This window comes from Anguilla anguilla, chromosome 1 (genome assembly GCF_013347855.1).
Source record: "Anguilla anguilla isolate fAngAng1 chromosome 1, fAngAng1.pri, whole genome shotgun sequence".
Classification (NCBI taxonomy): Eukaryota; Metazoa; Chordata; class Actinopteri; order Anguilliformes; family Anguillidae; genus Anguilla; species Anguilla anguilla.
The window spans coordinates 57,943,297-57,965,576 of NC_049201.1; the positions used below are offsets into that span (position 1 = coordinate 57,943,297).

Genomic DNA, 22,280 nt, shown 5'->3' on the forward strand with positions numbered 1-22,280 from the left:
ATATTGTCACTGTTACATAGTGTAGTGACTACTGCAACATTGTACATTTATTTTCCTAATGTATTTCTTTACAAAGTGACAAGCCCAGATGGGCTAAATGACCTGTTACATGATCAGTCATTCTTATGTTGTCATTATGGATATATTATTACAATAATTAGTGCAATTACCATACATGTTGATATATCATTCCTATTGATATGTATGCACCTCCTAACTCTTCAGTGCTGTATTGGAAATAGGGGTGAGAGGAGAAGAGAGAAGGCGAGAGAACAAGTGCACACATACAATGACTGATACAGTATGCTGAGAGAGCGATAGCGTGTCAGAGAGGGATGGAGATGGAGGGAAAGAGACAGAGGGGCGAGGGACGGAGGGAGAGGGGGAGGCGGGAGCGTAATGAAAAGCAGGGCCCCTGCTGTGCAGGTGAGAGACCTGTGAGGAGGAGCTCTGTGTGGGAAGGTTCTCGCACGCATCAGCAGACTTGCGGCCATTGATTAGCTCATGTTAAACCCGCCACCAAACGAGGCTCCGGAGACTAATTAGAGCAAGGCCCTGTCTGCTCAGGCACCCCATTGACACCTCATTTGCTCTGTGCTGGTCCTTGCGGGAGCCTGCATTATCTCTACAGCTGTATCCTGTGTTCCACTCGCTATTATATTTATTTGATTTATTTTCTTGCTGCACGCTCTGATCCGAGATGACTTACACAGCCTACATTTTAACATACAATATTATTCATTTATACAGCTGAACACTTACTGAAGCGATTCAGGTTAAATACCATGCTCAAGAGTACAACCACAGTGTCCTGCCAAGGATTTGAACCTCCACCCTTCTGGTATTCCAAAATGACGAATCGGTATGTTAAGAAATAGGAGCGTTCAAATGCTTATTTCACAATATGCTACACAATATATAAAAAGAATTTGCACCTAATACATGGTACATAAATGTTTGAAAGTTAATTGCAAATCCGAACCATTAAAAAGCTGTTGAAATTAAGTAAAAGGTATATAAGAAAAAGTAAAGGGCAGAACACGTTGCATTTAGGTTGAGCTCTTGTTGTGAAATAAATCAAGCGCTTATTTACTTTAAAGTGTGAATGAGACCTACTCTGAAGCTCAGAATGATCCCACAGCGAGGACCCTGGATGAGAAAATAAAAGTCTGTCCGGCTTGACTTGCCCCCCCCCCACCCATGTTAAAAATGATTAAGAACTGCATGGTCTAGGGCAGGCTGCCCCGGAGTCTAATACAGTATCTCACACTGAGAAAGTCAACAATGGAATTTGTTGTTTCAGGGCCCTGGCTTAGTAAGAACAGATGTAGGGTTCCGCTCCAATGCGATCAAAGAGGAACCACGTCCCTGGCCCAGATGGAGCCTATGGGTGGGATCTGGGGGTGTGGCCATAACCAATTTGGCCAGCTGCTCTCTGTGGCACAATGGTGAGTGGACACTGGACCTCAGCACTTTAGCCCCGCTAAAAGCACATCATTAGGAACTAATATATGTTGAAGACGAGGGGGCAGACAATGGGACTAGTCTGTTGTACCAGCTTTAGAAAACAGGAGCCGGCTGGAAAGCACAGAAGCCTATCTCTGTGCAACCACGCACCTTTTACAGGGAGGAGGGGGTCAGGGAGCTTTTTTTCCCCAGCTGCCGGGGGGGGGGGGGGGGGAATCTCTGCCATCTTTTCCTTGAATTCCGACTTTGAACCCCCCATTTTTGTTCCTAACTCATGAAAATGCAAACACAACCAACACAAACTAGCGGGTGTACTTAGGATTGTTGTTCTTTGAAAGTATAAAAAGTGGTTTGGTTAGATTTTCTAAGCAGTCAATATCCATACTTGTTTGATGTGGGTGAATGAAAGGCCATGTACTTAGTGTGGTACGTCAAACTAAACAATTAATTTCTGGGACCAGCCTTTAAATGTCCTCATCCAGACTTGGTGGCTAGTCAGTTCAGATCATCTTTTACCTTCACATATTCCATTTTGAGAAACATTTAACACTTGCAGCTCCCAAACTAAAAGGAGAGGTTTTCCTTCTCATGCAATCTGCTAATTGGAATATACAGTATTATCATAATGGTAATTATTCATATATGAAATCACAAAAACAGGCTCCAAAAGCATTCATCATTTTTTTATGATTTGCCACCAGAGTTCACTGAGCTCAAACTTTCCCTAAATAAGGTGCCACTTTATAATTTAGCCATTTCTATGTTGAGGTTGGAAAAAGAGGTAACATAGCACCCCCTGTAAATTATACTCATGTGTTCTAAGTACTTTTCTAAGAACCACAGACACAATCTAATTTGTGGCAAGATTTTTGCCAGCTGTAAAACAAGCAGTGGCTGGACTTACTGAAGTGAGAGAAAAGAATTGAATGAGAGGGGAATTGTAGGACATGTCCTGAGGATTTGTGCATCCAAGGTAATGGAAACAACATGACCTCATGCTCTGAACAAACCGCTTGGATATTCTCCTGTTCATTCTAACTGTGTGTTTTCACAAAGGCACACCTGCTTAGCACTGATAAAAACAACAAATAACTATTTATGACAAAAAATTGGCTATTTTTGTTTCAAGTTAATGATTTGAGTGGCATAAAGCAAAAGAATAATGTGTCATTATGAGCTGAATTTCTCCTGTCCAACAGCAGCTTTGGTGGTTTCTCTTTAAGAATGTGATTTTCTAGGCAGATGCCCTTTCTATGGTGAAAGACACAGGTCTTCAGTTATTTGAACACGCGTGATCCATTCATATAGCTAGACATTTACCGAAGCAATTCAGATGAAAATATTTTGTAAGGGTACAACAACAATGCCCAAGCTTTGAATCAATCTGGTAACCCCCGAGGGGTTGCTTCTGGATTAACCCAGTGAGTAGCCTTCTGTGCCTTATTACTGATCAATCAACAAACTCCATCATTCTCCTTTCCCTGCTCCAGAGCAAACCTCTCTGATCTGGACTGAAGAGGTCTTGAGAATTTACTGTGGCAGCATCAACTGGAGCAACCGGCGACTGAATCTCAAGCACTACAGTCACAAACATATTTATATACGTTTCCCTGTAAGGGTGGTTTTGTGACTTGATATAAACCTACCAAGGTCTGTGCCTCAATGGCCTATGGGATAGGGAGTCATGGCCTTTTTAGCCCATATCTACCGTGCAAGGCCCATAACGTCTAATACAACTTAATTAACTGACTGGTAGTGCTATTACATTCCACCCCATGTATTTTCTCAGCTGTGGAAAAAAAAAGCTGACGTTTAATAAGCCCATCTGTACATGAATCACTTTGAAGAACACAGGCTTATTTCATTCTTAAAGACATAAATTTAATTAAGAATCTGCCTCCCCACTGGATTTAACCGGCATTAAAAGTTTCCAGTCGTTAACATCAGGAATGTGGCATTTCAGCCAATACTCGTGCGTTACCATGGTCACCAATGATTTCAGTGGTCCATGGTCTTGGGCGAATGTTTCCATTATTACTGTAATTATAACTTCGACACAGTTCACTGGGTAGTCACTGTGCATACAGCAGTCATCACAAGAAGGACTCAAAATAGAAGCCCTAACAAATAAATATGCACTGCCCATTGTGTCAAAAAACCCTGATCTCCAGTGCAGAGAGTGGGAGAGTCAACAGCACTGCCGCTGCGCTCTAACATAAAGTCAGAAAACACTACAGGGTGTGTCAAATCACAATGTGATGCCTCATAAGGATTTACAGTAAAACAAATATTCCAGTATCCGAAAGACTGCAATGCTAACCCAGCATTTTTAGCCATACAGAAAGTCATCTAAAAAAATATTTTTGCATGAAAATAAAGGAAACCATATTCACTGTGCAGATACAGTACTGCAGGCTCTCCCTCCGAGAACACAAAAGATGAGTGCATTGTGCGTCTCACTGGCGGTGTCTGACTAATTCTTGCCCCATGTCTTCTACTTTCCTTTGAAAAGACACAGTGTTCAAGGGTCAGTGCTTTCCAGAACTCAATATAATTTTTTGCTCACTCCACGGCAAGATCTCATCCAAACATCTGGAGTCTCTTCTCTCCAGAGACAGAGACCTGTTCTGAGCTGTAAACAGCTTCAAACGACTTTAAACCTATGGAGTGCATTTAATCATCCATAAATCTCACTTATTAGTCTCAAAGGGAACCTTGGATTAGTTTCCACAAAAAAAAAACAAAGAGAAAGAGAAAGAGCATAGTTTATCAATCATCCATTTAAGAGGCATACACTTGGGTGTTTGCATTTTTTTCTCCCACATATTTATGAAATAACTTAAAGCTAAAATTACTTTAGATGCATATTGCACTCAGAAACGTTAAACCATTACAAAAAAATTAACCGTAAAATTATGGATGTACAAATAAATCCTAAGCACACATATACTGGTGGACCCAGCTGTGTGGTAAGTCTCTTCAATTACTACAGTATTTGTAAAACACCCAGGGCACCAAGAGCACACATAAACATTAAATCCAGAATTAAATTTATTTTTGTTTATTTAATTTTTAAGCAGCCAGAAATGCTCATTTTAGTTGACTTGACCAAATACCTAAAACTAGCAATTGGATAATCAACAAAGTATGCTTTCAAGTCAAAATAACATGTCTGTGAGAGTTTTTTCAGCCCTGGTATCCTGAAGAGAAACGTGTCAGAGACAGGGAAAGAAAAACACGGTATAAAATGCTCTATTCCTCAAGGCCTCAGTGCGAGATCTGCTCTGTCATGGAGGCAGTGTAAGAAACCTGTGGGTCTGTGCTGTGAGGCCGGCCTGCCAAGGAAAACAAAGATACAAATGAACGAGGGAGAAGAAGAAAAAAAATGTTCCGCTCCGGGCATTCTTTGAAGGATTATTTCTTAATTAAATTTCGGCTATGATGCAGAGAGAGAGAGCAATGACTTTGGATTCAAAAATATGAAAGTGTGTACAGGCGGTGACAAGGAGAGAGGGTCACTGAGCCGGCTTGGGATTTTGTGTTTTTGATTAAGAAAAGTTAAGACATCTCCTGAGGTGCCAAACATTTATTTAACTGAAACAGTGACTCAAATTCCAGAAGAGCTTCAAGGATAATGCAGCTTTTGAGAAAAATTAAAATCTCCATGGGGGAGGTGGTGTTGTAAAGTAAGGAATTCTCTTCACAAATTCCCTGTAGCACCTGAGAAAGCCTTGGTCACTGGTGGACTTTCGCGTTAGGCTCCCAGGCCGATAGGGTTGTCCATAGTGGAATCAGTTAGTGACCCACAAACGGGTTGCAGCTGGATCGGTTGTTTTAACCCACTCATGTCTCGAAGCTAAAAACCAACAGAACATAATGGCAAGCCACCTTTTCCCACCACAGTCATTAGCCACACATAATGACTGCATCAACACTCCTGTTCTCTCTGGGACTGAGGTTGTTGGAGGATTCCTGTTCGTGAAGCTGAACGCTAGAGTTTATCATGTTCAGAAATCTCTTTATTATTTGCTGGTTCAGTCCGCGTGTTTGAAGTACAATCAATTTTGGATGACTGGGCCTGGTCTAGAGCTTAAACCAGAAAAAACTGGGCTATTAACACTTTACTATTTGTCACACTCATAACTTGTTAATTGGGTACGAAAATAATCACAATCCAGCACTTCTTAAGTTATATTGTTTAAGAACCCACAGTGCAGCTGCACACCACATTTTCCTGTCTCATGAACGATGTACAATTGCCTTAACAGCAATGAATAAATTACTTATTTTTTATCAAACATCCACCTCACCATAATGCACCTGCGTGGTTTTGATATACAATTACTCTGCTGGATGAAAATATATTAAAACAAATGTCAAAACACACAGCGGTGTACACCTGGCATAAGCAGTCCAGAAAGTATGGGCAATGATTGACAGTCCATGCTGGGGTTGTTTAAATGTCTGATGTACACTGTACACCATGATCAAGTGGCTGTGTATCATAGTGGTTCACTGGATCTATATACAGTTCTATATTGCAGGGTTGAATTCTAGGTCAGGCACCATTCTTCTATTCTTGAGGGAGATAACATGCAATGTATATGAGTTATCCTGGGAAATAGTGAGTGCAGATAAAAAAGATCAAATAAAAATTTATGTTTTTAAATTGCACTGGCTGCAGAATAATTTCCTCTTGTTTTAGAATTACCCCAGGATGGGAGGTCCTGCCCACTGACCGGTGACCTTTAGGTAAAACAACTCAGTACAGAGAGCTCACCTTGAGTTACTGCTGAATCACTGTATTCGACTACTGTCCTGATTGGACGTGGACTTACAGCGGGTTTAAAAATCACATAGTCACCAAGCAGCAAAAGAGAATTTTGACTGCTTCTGTTTCCATGACTCTGAGGCTAAATAAAGATGTAAATGTTTAAACATGCTCTGCTCCGGAAACTTAGAGAGATGCTAACTCTACCTTGAGGCTAACAGAAACCAAATAATCTGCTTCTTCCGCAAGAGAGTTGCACCCGTCCACCGCCCCACTACAGCGAGCGCTGAAGACACAGTACATGTGTTTCCCATTTCCTGCTGTCCTGGCAAGGAGAGACTGACTGTAAAAACTTCTCTGGTGTCAGCAGTTCTATGCCTGTTATCAAATATTTTGACTTAAACCAGTCAGCCTGTCAGCCTGTGTAGCAGTACTCACGCATGTAAACATACACATGCACACGTGAACACTCACCTGCACACACATACTTATATATAAACCTGCAATTCAGTAGACTGGGCAATCAAGGACACTGACATGTATTAGCTGATAAGTATAAAGGGTATACTTAAAAGGGTAAGTGACTCAGTCAGAACCTTTATTTAAATTCTCGGAGGACTCAATAGCAGAATCATTTTACCAGTAAGACATAAGACATCAAACTTTTGGGATATCATGTGATGCATTTATTGCAGGCACAGGTGCAAATCATTATATCCACATATTCCCTGGTTGCATTAGGAAGGTGTATGTGGACACATGAGACGTGTATGTTGTCTCTGGTCTTCACTGGTCTATTTTGTGAGGTAAAAAAGAATACATTAATCTCCGCAGCATGTAGTCAGATTGACCTTAAGACACACAGTGTAACGTGTGTACGTGTGTACATGCAGCTGTGACGGGGTAACGACACTGACAAATGGAATCCCTGGCTGTCACATGCAAAGACTATCAATGTGAAAATCAGTCTTTAATCTCAGTCTGGGCTGGACACATTCATAAAATGGAAAAATCAACAAACCTCTTTTTCCATTGATTTCTCTCATATTTTGTAAATATTAAGTGAAACAAAACTGGATGTAATAACCTCAACACATTATTCTAAAATCATATCACTTTAATGTATTAAAATTTTATGTATTAAAATTAAAATTCTGTCCATCAACATAATTTTATTCTGTTATTTGATACTTCTATTTTTTTCACTTTGAAATTGCTAAATGATGAATGTAAAACAAGTAAAAATGGCTAATGATGGCCAATTCCATAACTATGATGTCATGATATATGTCTCTTTTTGTAAAATTGCAGACAGAGTAGATACTAATACATCTATTGCCTTTTTTTGTAAACCAATGAAAAACAATCAAATTCAGGTCAGTGAGAATAAAAACCCATCAAAAGCTCAGTAAAACTATACCAAAAGTTAAACCATAATTACTGTACTTCTCTGGCTTGTTAAATCAGAGTGGTTGGGTGTCTCTATATGAACTGCAGATTCAAATATAGAGAAATAACTCCCGAACTTTTGTATTCCTGGAAGACAAATAAATTCCCAACTTCACAAGAATCTTTCATATTCATTGCTCTCTGCCTCTAAGGACATAAAATGTCAAAGTAGATAAAACTATTTCTCAAGAGCCATCCAATAATGAGGTTGTAGTGCAATCGTTTTAAGTAGAGCAGTTGACAGCGTTTATCTCTTCATCAAAAGCCTGACAAATGAGTTCTTGGAGAGTCTATAATTGCATTACTGCGTGCCATTCATTCAGGTTTTGTGTAGGCAGCCATCTTGAAAACATTTGGAACAGGACAGATTAACTTACAGGCAAGAGTATTTTCACATATGACATGAATGCCTTGTGTAAGCATTCCTCGAATATTGGATGACAGATTGAATTCAGTTTCTGACCTTGTCATTATTAAGAGAGGACAACATGCCATTTCCTGTAGAAAAAATGCACAATGCACAGAGAAAAAGAAAAAACGGGGACAATGAAGAAGATGCATTTTGTGATTGTGGCATGCGGGCTATCTCCATAGGCAATCTGCACACACTCAGACACGACTGTTAAACGAAGCTGCCTTCATCTCGCAAATCCCACGTGTCTTCGATGAAAGTAAGTGGATTTCATTTCAAGTTCAAATGCAAACAGCTTTTTGCATGAACTCGCCCAATAAGACTAATACGTTGTGCAAATTCACACAGCTGCGCTGATCCAATAGAACCCGGAGGCATTAGCCCTATGGGGAAGGAAAACCTATCTGCACACAGAAAGCAACATGGCATTAAAGCACGTCGACAGACACGGCTCACTCTCTGACTTGGTCCAGAGCATTTCTACATGTAGGCCTCTGTACAATCCTGCAATGTGCTTTGATGGACATAGGCAAGAGTTAATGTTTTTTTTTTTTTGTCGCTTACACAACAGTATGGGTTTTGGCGGTCAATTGAATTTACAAAGGATTTGTTAGTCAAATGCTAAGATTAAGTCCCTTACATTCTCCCTGTTTTTTTAGTGGAGCAAAGTAGGCCATGTCAGTCCACTGCTCTCTGTACAGACTGCAACAGTTAGGACTCAAACCATGCAAGCAAAGCCACTGTCTGAAATGTGTTATTACGTTATTAAAATTGTAAAGAATACTGTATGTGTAATAGATTTCTTCATCGTGGTGATAGAAATATAGGAAATTTTAAATTAAACTACAAGTCCTAACAGCTATTTTCAGAAGCAACCTACTGTGTGGGGTGGACAGTAGAATGAAAAGGATATTTAAGTGATCTGAAAAATGCATTTCTTACTTTTATGTTATTCATGATTTAACTTACATTCTATATTACATACTCTGATAACAGTAGCAAAAAGAAGCTATGATATTTATTTAGAGTCGTTTTCAGGCTCTCTGGATATTACAAGGTACATACCAAACCAACCAAGACTACAATATTATTGCTACTAAACAGCAACATTCTGCTGTTAAAATCAGCTAACAAGGTCTTATCTCCCTGTAGTGTAAATAAGAACTGGGTTACTCTAAATGTATTTCTGCCTCTGGCTATGACTAACACCCACCCTCGCCCTGCAGCCACTGCATGTTCATGCTGTCTTGCTCTTGGCTATCCCAGGGTGCACTGCAGTGACAGCTCTGGGGTTGGCAGTCTTTTCTCACAGCGAGAGCTCAGAATCCCCACATTAAAATACGGCACAGTGATAGACAACCTACCCGCACAGACACAGACAGGTAAGAGGCCATTACTACAGAGATGTTACCAGTTTTACAACATGTAGGCTACTGTACTTAAAGGGCACCTATTATATTTTCCCAGAAAAGTTGTCAGGAGCTCCCTAATCAATACCCTGGAAGATGTTATAAATTGTTATTGCTCTCTGTATAGGATTGTTAACCATGCCCCATAATATTGAGTAGCATTCAATCAACGTAATTGAACCTAAATGTGGATGTTATGTTAACCGTGATAAGTACATTTCAGTTTTCAGGTTATATTCCAATGTAACTCTCTACAGAATTCATCCAGTGATATTGAAGACACCAAAGTAAAAATGTCTGAATATTTAAAACAGCAAACTTTGTCTTGTTGGTTGTATAAACTAAGTAAACTGAAAGTCACATGGCTACTTCATGGAAGATTTATGGATTGTTGGTATGTCCAAACAAAGGGTTTTATTACTGAGAGAAAATTTAGCAGGTAAACACATTTATGTGAAAGATAACATGAGCGTGGCTGTGGATGAGCATGGCGGAACAGAGCAGAGAGACACTTCTGTGACACTCTCCCATGAAACGGTTCCCCGACCGGCGGTGTGGGCGTGGTTAAAGCGCGAAGCGCTAGCGATAGCGATGTGTTTACTGTACACACAACCTCGGTGAGGGGGTGGGGAGGGGAAGCAGAGCTGCATTACTCCAGGCAGAACGGGAGGGGGGTCAAACAGGATATCACAGAACATAACAAGCCTACACTGTGGCACCATGTTCCACCAGATCCTACATGCAAATGAAACTACAGGCAAAAGGTGCTCCGCAGTACCTTCAGCAGAGTTCACACACCTCCATCACTGGCAGCCCTTCCTTTTTATTTGGAGTCAAGCTGCATTCTTCTGGGCTTCTATCAGACGGCCTAACAGAGTTCAGTCTCTCCCCTGGAGCAAAACTCAGCCAAAGACCTTCTTTTTGCTAGCAAGATACTTTGCTTGTGTCTGTGCTATCTAGTTCCTCTGAGCACTGCTCTATTTATTTTCTTCCTGAGCGGTCAGGCCTGGAACATTACAGAGATTTTAAACATACTGATTGTGACTATAAGCAGAAGCTCATTTCTGGCTCGGGGATACTGGGAAGGCTCAGGTCAGCAGGCTGTGCCCAAAGTATAGCTGGAACAGATGGCCTGGACCTGCAGGTGTCCTGGCTATCTGCTAGAGGGGTGAAGTTTGGTGGGGCGGGGGGGGGGGGGGGCTTTGTGGATACAGATTAATGCCAGAGGACAGGAACACTGAGACCCAGGACAGGGCTTGAAAACGGAAGAACGCTGAAACGTTCAGCTTCCAAGAGAAAGCAGAAACTTTCAGACTTTTCCCGGCAAAGTAAAAAAAGCAATGCAGGAGCAGTCTACCCTACTCCTCGATCAGCACTTAGTGAGACTTTCAAGGTAACTGTCTCTTATGTTTAAACACTATACATTACAGTCCAATACTTCAGATTTACAGCTCCATAAAATCCACATAAGGAGAGGCGGTAAAGCGCACAATAACATTATGCACATTAATATGCATTTGCATACATATGTATGCCTACAGGATTGTAGCTGTTGCATTATTTATCTTCCACAGGAAAAAAAAAGTTCACATCAAACACACAATTGATCAAGATGTTCCACTCTGTATGTACTCAGCTGCCAACAATGAGATCCGTTTCGAACCTCGGGTTTCCATTTAATTACATCAGATTTCCAGAGTGCACTGGGGATGAAAACACGTTCTCACGCATGCATGCATACATACGCAATGAGCCCACATTTGTGGTTTGGAGAATGATGGGGGAGTTAGTACACCCTTTCACCACAGAAGTTTATCACCAGTGCAGGACAGTTAAACAACTTACACAGAAGTAACTGCCCTCAAATTAGACAACCTAGCTGTTAATTAAGTTCTGTTTTCTTCCCTTGGAAGGATGAATTTTTTCCAACTGGTAAACACAGGTCCTCCCATAGTACTGTTACGGTTAGACTTAAGATTTTAATGTGTGTGTGTGTGTGTGTGTGTGTGTGTGTGTGTGTGTGTGTGTGAGTGTGCACATGTGTTAGTGGTGACATATGGTATGTGTGATGTGGTTCAGTGATGTGGTTTTTTGTGAGTCACTGAGAAAGAGATAGCGAGAGAAAGAGAGCGAGAGAGAGAGAGATTAAAATATTTCCACAAATTATCGCTGATCATAAATTATTTCATTTCTCCATTAAAAGAAAAAAAAAGTGGAATTTTATTAGAACTGCAGCACAGTTCGTTTCAGCCTGTCATAAACACTGAGTGACCACCCACAGCAACCATATAAAAATGTAAATAATTAATTAATTAATTATTATTTTCTGATTTAGTAAATTGAGGATTGTATGATTTGGCAAAAATAATGTGTATTTCATGCAGTGCCTCTTAGAAGCTGAGGTTTGTGTTTGTAGTTGCCCCTGAGAGTCTGTGTGGTTTCCTCCACACGTGCTGAGCAGCTGTGGAGAAGGGGAGAGAGAATGAGGAAAAAGCTTCCTGTGTGTGTGGACCCCACCCCACCCTGCTCCCCTGTTCCAACATACAGACTGTTGGGATGGCCAAAGGGGTGTGTCACAGGGAAGCCTTCTTGCAGTGGAAACCCATAATAACACAATGAGAGAGAAAAGAGAGTGAGAGAGATAACAGTTCTTGTAAACTGCATGGACTTTATATTAGCACGTTTGTCCATGGATGTTGGACAAAGAGCACAGCCGTGCACACTCAAGAACATGAGAATGAGCATGGACCAGCATTATAACAAATGACTTCTAAAATGAAACCATACAGGTCCTATCATGAATGAATTGGCATTCTTCAAACAACATTTACAGTAGTCAACTGACACAAACCGTTAGATTAAATACAAAACCCTATAGCAATTTCCATGTAATTCTTTATAGATAACATTAGTACAGAGTATAGCTACATATGCCAAGAAAAACTAAAAGGTCTTAAGCTCAGATCTGTGCATAAACCTATTTTGATAAAACACACATTTACTGAAGATAAAATGAAACAAATACAGAAATGAATCATTTCCTGGCCAAAAATGTCAGCATTTTAGGATTAAGACTCAAACCGCAGATTATTAGGAGAAAAATATAAAATCAAACTCAGTACGATATGGGACTCAACTGGAATTTTAAGTTCTCTTAAAAACACGGTGTTGACAATTATAATCTATCAATATCAAGTCACCATATTACAAATTTGCCCTGTCAAAAGATTATGTCCTGAACTAGTCTGGATCCTAAATCCTTGACTGAGCGCCACATTAAAATAAATGGAAATGAACATTTTGTTAGTTATTCATTAATAAACCACAGGCAGCTCAGTTCACACCAAGTGGCTGACTTTGTGAGCCAGATTTAATGAAAAGGTTTCTTCTTTTATACTCATCTGGGGCATGTCCTCGGGGAGGGACCAGGGAAAGGACATCTTTTATTTGACTGTCAGAGGAAAATTCAGGCACAAAGCTTAGCTGGGAGAGGATCTACTTTCTCCATTATAACACTGGCAGAAGAAGGAATCCCACAGCAATTTCTGTGCGCTTCATATGCAAAGTGCCGAGCACTTCTACTTGAGAGAAGCATTTCAATTTTGTACTAGAGGACGAAAATGGTAGTTCTGAAGCTTAGCGAGTTATCCGCAAGAAAATCATTACAATGCGCACATTTGTACTGCCTTCCAACAAAAGCGGAATACCACATGTGAGTGCTGCATATGAAGACCACCTCGTGTTAGTGTTAAATGCCATGCATGTGGGCCAAATGAGATGTGGGGTGATTGTGATTTGTTGTGTTGACAGAGCAACGATTAGCTAAATCTAAGAGCCTGCAGTTGTCTGATATGTTCCCCTTTGATGTTTTTTTTCTTCTGTTGTTTCAAAAGACACCTGATTTCTGTTACCAAGAAAGTAAACAACAACAGCAGGCTTTGGTCAGCAGCCGCATGCAGCGAAGGCGAGGCTGACGGTCTCACAGGACTGCATGCAGCTCCTCATGCCAGAGGCCCATCTCTTCCCAGATCAATCGAAGGAGCCGGGCTGTTTTTATTAATGCCCATTCTATTCCTGGAGGCCAAACGCATTCCACATGAGCGTCTACCTGACAGACCCTACCTCCCTGGCCGTCTGATCAAACCCCTGTCTTATTGGCCAACGGTAACCGTAGTTACAGCACGCCATGGGGCCAGGCTCACAATGATCTGCACACAAGCATCCATTTTTAAATCCTAGAGCATCTCAGCCAGTGGTTATCTTGGTCTTTGCTCATAATGGAGACTTTGCCAGAAAGCTTTTTTTTTTCCTTTTACCCCTGAAAGGAAGACTAGATTTGTCATGAATATGGTGTGTAAAAACAAATCTCTTTCAAATGTCATCTGTCACATGTACTGACTAACAAAAAAACACACAAATTAAGGCCACAAACATCCAGTGACAAGCAGGGTTCTAGTGCTGTAATGGCAAAGGAGTCAGTTTTGCTAATCTTGCTCATGCTGTCGTTGTCTGGCAGATGCTGACCCTGAATCCTGTGGATGATAAGAAACTATACCACAGCTTGGTTTTAAATTCGCCCTGCCTATTCATGTGTGTAATGTCTAACAATCACAAAGACAACACAATTAAGTTTTTGATCCAAACACCAGAGATTCACAGAATTTGCTTCCCTGAAGAACAAATTAAATCAATTATTCAGAGGCATCTTTGCTCTGATACGTGCAACTCCACTGATTCTGAACTGAGAGCCAATTGTTCAGTCCAACACGTCAGGGCACGATGAGAGGTTACTTTGCAATTCATAAGGGACATTTGATTTCTGGCATTCTGCAAACGACTAAATAGACTGCTAAAATTACAAAGGCACTAGAAGTAGGGTGGGGGGCAAACTGGAAAGATCTATGTAACAAGACATAAATCAAGTTTCTGTTATGGTAAATACGAATATTTAAAAAAGCTCACAGAAGGTGCTCCGAGCACTTGTGGTCTGTAGATAACACAGCATTGCCCCAGTTTCATGTAAATGTATCCTATTAATATTTGTGTCGGGTAGCAAAGTGATGTGTAGTTCCAACTTGTCAGCATATGATTTGTTTTTTAAACCATGAAAATTGAAAATAATACTATCACTTAAAAAATCATTCAGGGAACACACTTTTGCAGTCACTTCCTTGTTGTTACTGGTACACTGCAAATCATTTTGATTTAGCTGCGGTCACGGAACAATTAAATGAATCTATCCCCTATCTGTCTCACTAAGAAAATATGAAAAGAAGTGCTGAACAGTTTGTTATGGACACAAAAGAGACTAAACACTGCTGACCACAAAACAAACAGAGGCCATATGATGAAAACAGTCCACTGCACTAGCTGTCAAATGATTTGTTAACTGTGTCCTTATGACGCAATTACATTATCATTGCATTAAGCAATAGGTCTGATGTAATTAACGTGACTAATTTAATCAATTTATATTGTTCAATGGACACGTACACCCTACCTGATTCTCCACAGAGACTGAGGATGTTTGAAAAATAAATTATTGTTGCAGGATCATATCAAAACCTGCAAAACCAGAATTCACACCACAAATGTAACCGGCTTTCATACAAAGCCAAACAATGGTCATGCATAATGGTTGGAACCCCTCTGCTTATTAACGTGGGCCTTTATCGCCATAAAAGGCCCACATTAAAAAGATGGGCAGCTATATCCTGAGTATTTACCAATTTACCAATTTACTCATTCTACAAGAGCACATAGGAATGTCCTTTCACCTTTTTGCCATGGTATGTCCATCAACCTTCACTGGATCTTGAAACACCAATTGCACTTTTTAAAGTTTAAAATCAATATTCAGTTAAATAATAATACTGACAAGGGGACAAACACCGGGACCCTTTACAAAATGCATACAGTACAATGATACACTGTGATGTATTTTGCTTATCATCAGCCTGCTCACTCAATGACAACAGACTCACCCCCTTCCACACTCAACACAAGCTGCCTCCTGTCTTTCCAGCTGGAGCTGTTGTCAGTCACTTTACATGTTTTTTGAGTACAGAAGTACTGCATGTACTGCCATTGGAGTGATTTGAATTTCCGCCTCCCAATTTGATTAAATTTCTCCTGCTCTCTCCCTCTCTCTCTACCCCTATTTCTCCCTCTTCCAATCCTATTCTCTCCTCTTCTTATTATATTATCTATTTCTCCTCTTACCACTCACTTGCTTTCACTCCCCACTCTCTCTACCTTCTTGCCTATCCTTCTCTTTTTCTAAAGGTCTTCCCTCTGTCTTCTACTCTCTCAAATACTGCAGTCAGAACCCCGTTGGAAGGCACTAGTGAGCACCGTGTCTGCAGCAGGGGGCCAACAGCCCACTGGTGACACCAGTTCCAGCTCAATGCACTACCCTGTGGTCCCTTCACACATGCACCACGCTGTCACTCATGCTTGGTCACATGACATGAACGGCTTAGCTGCCTCATCTGTCACTATGGATATATCTTTAAGTCAGGATGATCAGCAGCCCATTCTCAATCAGGTCTGCTTAATGCTACACACAAAACAAAGACTAAAGGTTTCCATGGCAAGATATTCAAACTTCTGAAATTATACTGTTTGTGTATCACAATCAATTTTAAAACTGCTCACATATAAACCCTAAAACATTCAGTCATGTCTGTTGCAAGAAGGGTGATTCAAATTCTCATCATATTGCACTAGAATGGCGTCACACACGCACACACACACACACACATACACACACAAACATATTCAGTGTCAAACTCAACCAGGAAGTCCAAAATGTGTCCTTGTGAGCACCTGTCAAACAGCCTTTGGGTTTGACATGCAAAGCGAGGGACAGATGATAAGCGTGAATAGTTTCGTTTTCGAGATAAACACCCCCATGCAGAGAGAGATAATCACCAGATAATCTCTACATATTTATATGACATGTAATTAGCCAGTGAAAACAGAAACAAAGTCTGCTCATCCTTCCTCAAACAACTGCATTCAATTAATGTTGTATATAAATAGAAAGAAACAGAATTAATATAACAATAAAAAAACAGTGTCATTTACATATTAAACCTTAATTAGCCTCAGGGTTCTTTTCATGGCTGTTGAATCTTGCTGTAGAGTTTTTCAAATGTAAATTTTTGGTGCATTGAGCGCCACAAAAATATGGGTGTATAGAGTTTTGTGTATTTAGGTGCACCGCATCTAGAAATCAAATCTAAAAAAAAAATACAGTCTGTAGGATACAGTACTCTGGTTAAGTGTCATTTTTTGGGAACAGCACCTTTAAGTAAGCATGCACCTATACACATGAACAACACGCTACTTCCAGGCGCACTGGAGAAGCTGTCTGCAAAGCAATGTAATGCAAAGTGCAAGAGAAGCCGCTATTACAGAGGACAAGATTGGAGGGGGCACAACTTGCATTTAGCGTTAATCAAATGAATAAACGCTTTAAAAATGTAAAACTCACAGCCTATAACAAAGTTATCAGAACAGACAAACAAAATACTTACAGACATACAGTAGCTGTTATTTGCCCAAGTCCAAGGAGAAGAAAGGAAAGGAAGTCTAAGGGGAAGGTTTATTGGTATTTTTCAAGTAAGTTAATTGTGTCGCAGGCTGAGGGTTTGTGCAACTCATCAACTCAGGTTTGTCCCGCCTGAAATCCAACAATAATTACACCTTATATTTGTTTTCCACCACACTTATTACATTAGTAAAAAAAAAGAAGAGAAATGATCAACTAAGACTCGCATCAGTCATGCACTGTATCGGGCAGGCTTGGGAAAAGGTCTGTCAATGTTATTCCAGCTCTTTCATTTTTCATTCCTGCGGCGATGATCTGAGGCCCTGCCTGAGAGAGTGAAGCGGGATGAGAGGCTGAGGGCCTCTCCTTATCATGCACGACAGCACAACTTCAGGCATCAGGACTTCTCAGCGCGCCTCTCTGACCCACCGCCTAGTCTAATTAGAAGCATGCAGTCATCAGCCATTCCTGCAATCTAAGGAGTTTCCTGTCAGGCAAAAAAAAAAAATAAAATAAAAAAAAAAAAAAATAAAAAAAAAAAAAAAAAGGAATCTTAACGGTGTGAAGGCTAGACTAAAAGTTGCAGACTTTTTTTGACAAGGAGAGCAGTAATATTTTTGTCTTATTATGAACTGAATTCACAGACTTGATGAAAATTTTGTTTTGCATACACCAGCACTCTGGAGAATGTACTGTCTAGTGTATTAATTAGCCTATTTTATGTAAGCATAATGATCCAGCGAAATTAATGAATTACAGAGGATGAATAACAATTAGGGAGGAGTTCGGGAAAAGAAAATCTGCTTGGAAATTTGTAGGATGTTTACATATATATTAGAAGCACATTATCAGACAGATGCATATAACTTTTGCTTCATGGTAAATTATTCAAGATTATGCTGAAGTGCTCACTTAGCAATATATGTCTGACTTACAGAACAACATCAAGCTACTGCTGAATAATTACTTGAAAAATTATCATTGCACCCATATTGTTTCCTGCTCAATGGTAACAGTGTGTTTGGAACATGGCAGTATATTGAAAATCCCATTCTCAAGGTACATGAAGTTTAAAATAGTTTCAGTGTCAGCTTGGCCTTGTTGTACACTGTCTAGTGTACTAGCCCCAGTGCTCCTTGTTGGAGGAAACACTCATTGCTCCTCATTGCATTGCTAGGTGGGAAAGAAAAAAATTATGTAAAGGGGAGAGACTGGAATGAGAGAGATATATAAAGAGAGTCAGAGAGAGTTCAAATATGCTCTGGCTTCTCTTAACAGAAAACCCTCTATAGGGGCATTCCAAAATTACATAACAACAAAAAGGGTGGGGTCATGCAGAAAATCCAAGTGGTGCCAGGCTAAAAAGTCTGTAAACTCTTTAGTTCCAGTTGCTGGTTTGACTTCTCAATTGTTCACTGAATCCTTCCAAAGGACTAAAATCTTTCTGGCTTTACCCCCACCCCCAGTGCTTATATGCGACCTAGCCCTGTAATCCAGCTGGATAGACGAATAGCTGTGCCCCCACTGCCCCCAACTGCACTACTCTTACACACCATGCTCCACTAGAGCTGGATCTGCTTACACAAACCCATTAGAGGGTATTTCAGAGCTGGAGACTACATTTTAATGCCCAAAGTTGGAGCTGCAGTACACATTGAACATCTTGCTCATCTTAGCAGGACTTGTCTGGGAGCATTGTTGCAAGACTTAGGCTGATCTCCAGTGCAGAGCAAGACTTTAAGAGTCTTTACGGTCAATTGTGCAATGTCACTGGCTCGGGCATGCAGAATAAAATGTTAAAAGCTTTAATTACAGAGACTGTGCTTTGCTGTAAGAACAAAATATGCATGTCGCATACATGAATGCAGCAAAGTCTTCCAGGGTGTGAGCTTTATACCAGCAACCATGCTGGCAGAGACCTGCATGAGTTTAGCATGTATAAATACATATAGTATATTATATTGCTACAGATAGTAGTTAAGAGTGAAAAGATTATTGGTGAGATAAAGCTGCAATATTCTGCATATACATACAGAAATGAAGAGGATAAATTTATTTTCCCCGCTAATACTAATACAATCAGCACAGATGCTGAAAAAAAATATTTACTGTTTTATTTAACCAAAGCAACCAAAGCTAAAACAAAGTTATACCTAAGGCAACTACTCAGGATGTGATGATATCTAAATGTAGCTTCACCCTGTGGAATATCAACAGAAAGGACAAAGAGCCCAAAGTAAAGCAAGCAAAAATGGATTACTATGAAACGTAGTAAACTGCACTCAAACTCCCAACTAGTTCAAAGCCTGTTTCGCCTGACTCAGTGTAGAGGCTTTCCGTACCTACCTGGGACCTGTTTAGCTGGGACAATCCCTTTCTGTCAGTAACTGCCTTTTACCTGCTGCTGGAGACAATCCCCTTTCTCAGCAACTGACCTTCACCTGCTGGGTAGAGACAATCCCCTTTCTCAGCAACTGACCTTCACCTGCTGGGTAGAAACAATCCCCTTTCTCAGCAACTGACCTTCACCTGCTGGGTAGAGACAATCCCCTTTCTCAGCAACTGACCCTCACCTGCTGGGTAGAAACAATCCCCTTTCTCAGCAACTGACCTTCACCTGCTGGGTAGAGACAATCCCCGTTCTCAGCAACTGACCTTCACCTGCTGGGTAGAGACAATCCCCTTTCTCAGCAACTGACCTTCACCTGCTGGGTAGAGACAATCCCCTTTCTCAGCAACTGACCTTCACCTGCTGGGTAGAAACAATCCCCTTTCTCAGAAACTGACCTTCACCTGCTGGGTAGAGACAATCCCCTTTCTCAGCAACTGACCTTCACCTGCTGGGTAGAAACAATCCCCTTTCTCAGCAACTGACCTTCACCTGCTGGGTAGAGACAACCCCCTTTCTCAGCAACTGACCTTCACCTGCTGGGTAGAGACAACCCCCTTTCTCAGCAACTGACCTTCACCTGCTGGGTAGAAATAATCCTGCCCCTCGCCCATGCAGCCTGAAGGCTTTTCATGCGGTCTCCTCGGCAACCTTGGCAGCTGCAGCACACCCTCCCCCGCCCCCCCACCTCTCACATTCAAGCCTCGCAGCGGTGAGAGTGTGGAGTCTTGTTAGCCAACAGCCAGGCGTAAAATCACTATGCCATAGTCTCAGCACGACGAGTCAATCCATTTATTCTTCTTGTGAGTGTTTTTTCAAAGGCATGCACCTCAGGGGCAGTCCGGGAGTTTTATTTTTACTCGTCTTTTTTTCAGGTTCAACAGTATTCCGCCCCATCCTCACAAAATACAGTTCATTCTTCTTGTATATTGAGAGTGTTTTTTTTATTTTTTAAATAACAAGCGAAACACAATGCACTAACTTTGTTTAAAAGCGCTGCCTAACAAGATCCATATAAATATTTCATGTATGCCCTGGCAGTGCTGAAAGTGAGATCAAAATCGCAGTAATAAATTATTCACAAAAAAAGAGGTCAGGGTGGAGAGTGTGCCAAACCGAAAGGTTTGCATATACAGAAAAGTAAACAGGCCGGAGGTTGTCCATGTCGTTTCCAATTGTTTAGATTTAATAAAGTTCACATTTACGAACACAAGATTCTTTTTTTCTTAGCATTTGAATATATAAAAGTTATTTCTTCCAGACATTATTTCAATTTGGTACACAGACTAATTCAAGGAGCTCCTTTGATATCTCAATCATAACAAACATGAGTGAAATGGCCAGGAAACTCTCACTGTTTCCTGACACAATGCAAGGAAACAATTATTCCTTATCGAAAGATGAAGTATGTGCAAGCCAGTTCCTGCAGAATACAACCTCTCCTTCAACAGCTTTGGTTGACTCATTCAACAATTACCCTGTGTTTGAGGAATGCTTTCATGGTGGTAAAAAAGGCTAAGGAAAAAGGAATGTTAATTCTAATGTGTCCCTTCCACGCAATTCAGGATTAACAGACAGAAAGCAACCGTGTGCAAATGTGTAAGTGTGCAAATCTACTATGTACAATTTTTTTACATTTTACAAAACATTCACACATTAATCATATATCAATATATAGCACATATGTATATATGTATGTATATATATGCACACACAGACATGCACGGAATCTTGCTTTCTGTGAGGGGCATCTGGAAAAGGTTACTCATCTCAGAGTAACTCTTGAGTGTAGACCTGCCACTGAAGAGGGAGGCTTCTGGGAGGGGAAGCGGAGAAATGAAGCTAACAGTGTAGCGTGACTGACAGCGGGGATCAGAGCAGGGAAAGGGGCCGGTCAGCAGTGGGCTGACCTTCCCGGTGGGAATGGTCAGTCCGCGCTGCGCCCGACAAGCCCCTCCACAAAGGAACATATTTGCACCCGCTGAAATTTCTGACACACTTCTCTCAGACCGAGAAAATAATGCCTGGACAAAGAGCTCAGCTACTTCCAGCTGACAAAGAAGAGAGGAATTAAATGTAAACACTGAGGGTTACGCCAGGCAACAAAGAACTCAATAATACAGACAGATTACAGAAAGCCCGCTGGACTCCCAGCTCAGCGCAGCTTCATTTACCCTGGAGTCATTCCACCGCGTTAGACCCCACAGGATCCGCCAGCTTCACAAAAGCTGGAAAACCTGCATTTTCAATTTCGAGAGCCGAGCTCGGCAAGAATGTGAGAGGAATGAGCTTATCTTAAATTAGCCGCTCTCCAAGTGTTAACTCAGACTCTGAGTGATGTGAATTTGCTTCTGCTTGCATCAGGAAGGGAAATTCTACCTTAACAGTTTTGTTTGTCATGAATCACAGTATGACTTATGAAATATACATATACCCCACAATTTTAGATTTGGAATTTAAAAAAAATCCCATTTGGTTAGAATTCAGATTCACAGCTTTTATTTAAGGGTATTTTTATATTTTGATTTCATGTAGAAATTACAGCACTCTTTATTCTTTATACATAGACCCCCATTTCAGGGTACCATAATGTTTGGGACAAATGGCATCTGAAGTTGTTTCTGATTAGTCAGGTGTGTTCAATTTTGCCGGAATAAGAGAGTTTTCAGTATCTAGTCTTGATTCTGTTATTGGTGTTTGTCAACATGAGTGCTGTTCAAATGAAAGTCCAGAAAGCCATTGTGTGACTGAAATATGAAAAAACCGTCAGAAGCATAGGTCAAACCTTAAGACCAGTTTTATAGTCCAGCAACAGTGTCGCTGCAACC

The 22,280-nt window shown here is 40.7% G+C and overlaps 1 protein-coding gene across 2 annotated transcripts in view; it reads right to left on the minus strand.

Moving 5' to 3' along the window:
* Positions 1 to 22,280, minus strand: part of cdk14 (cyclin-dependent kinase 14) — a 143,270-nt gene that overhangs the window by 4,718 nt on the left and 116,272 nt on the right. The window lies entirely within an intron of this gene.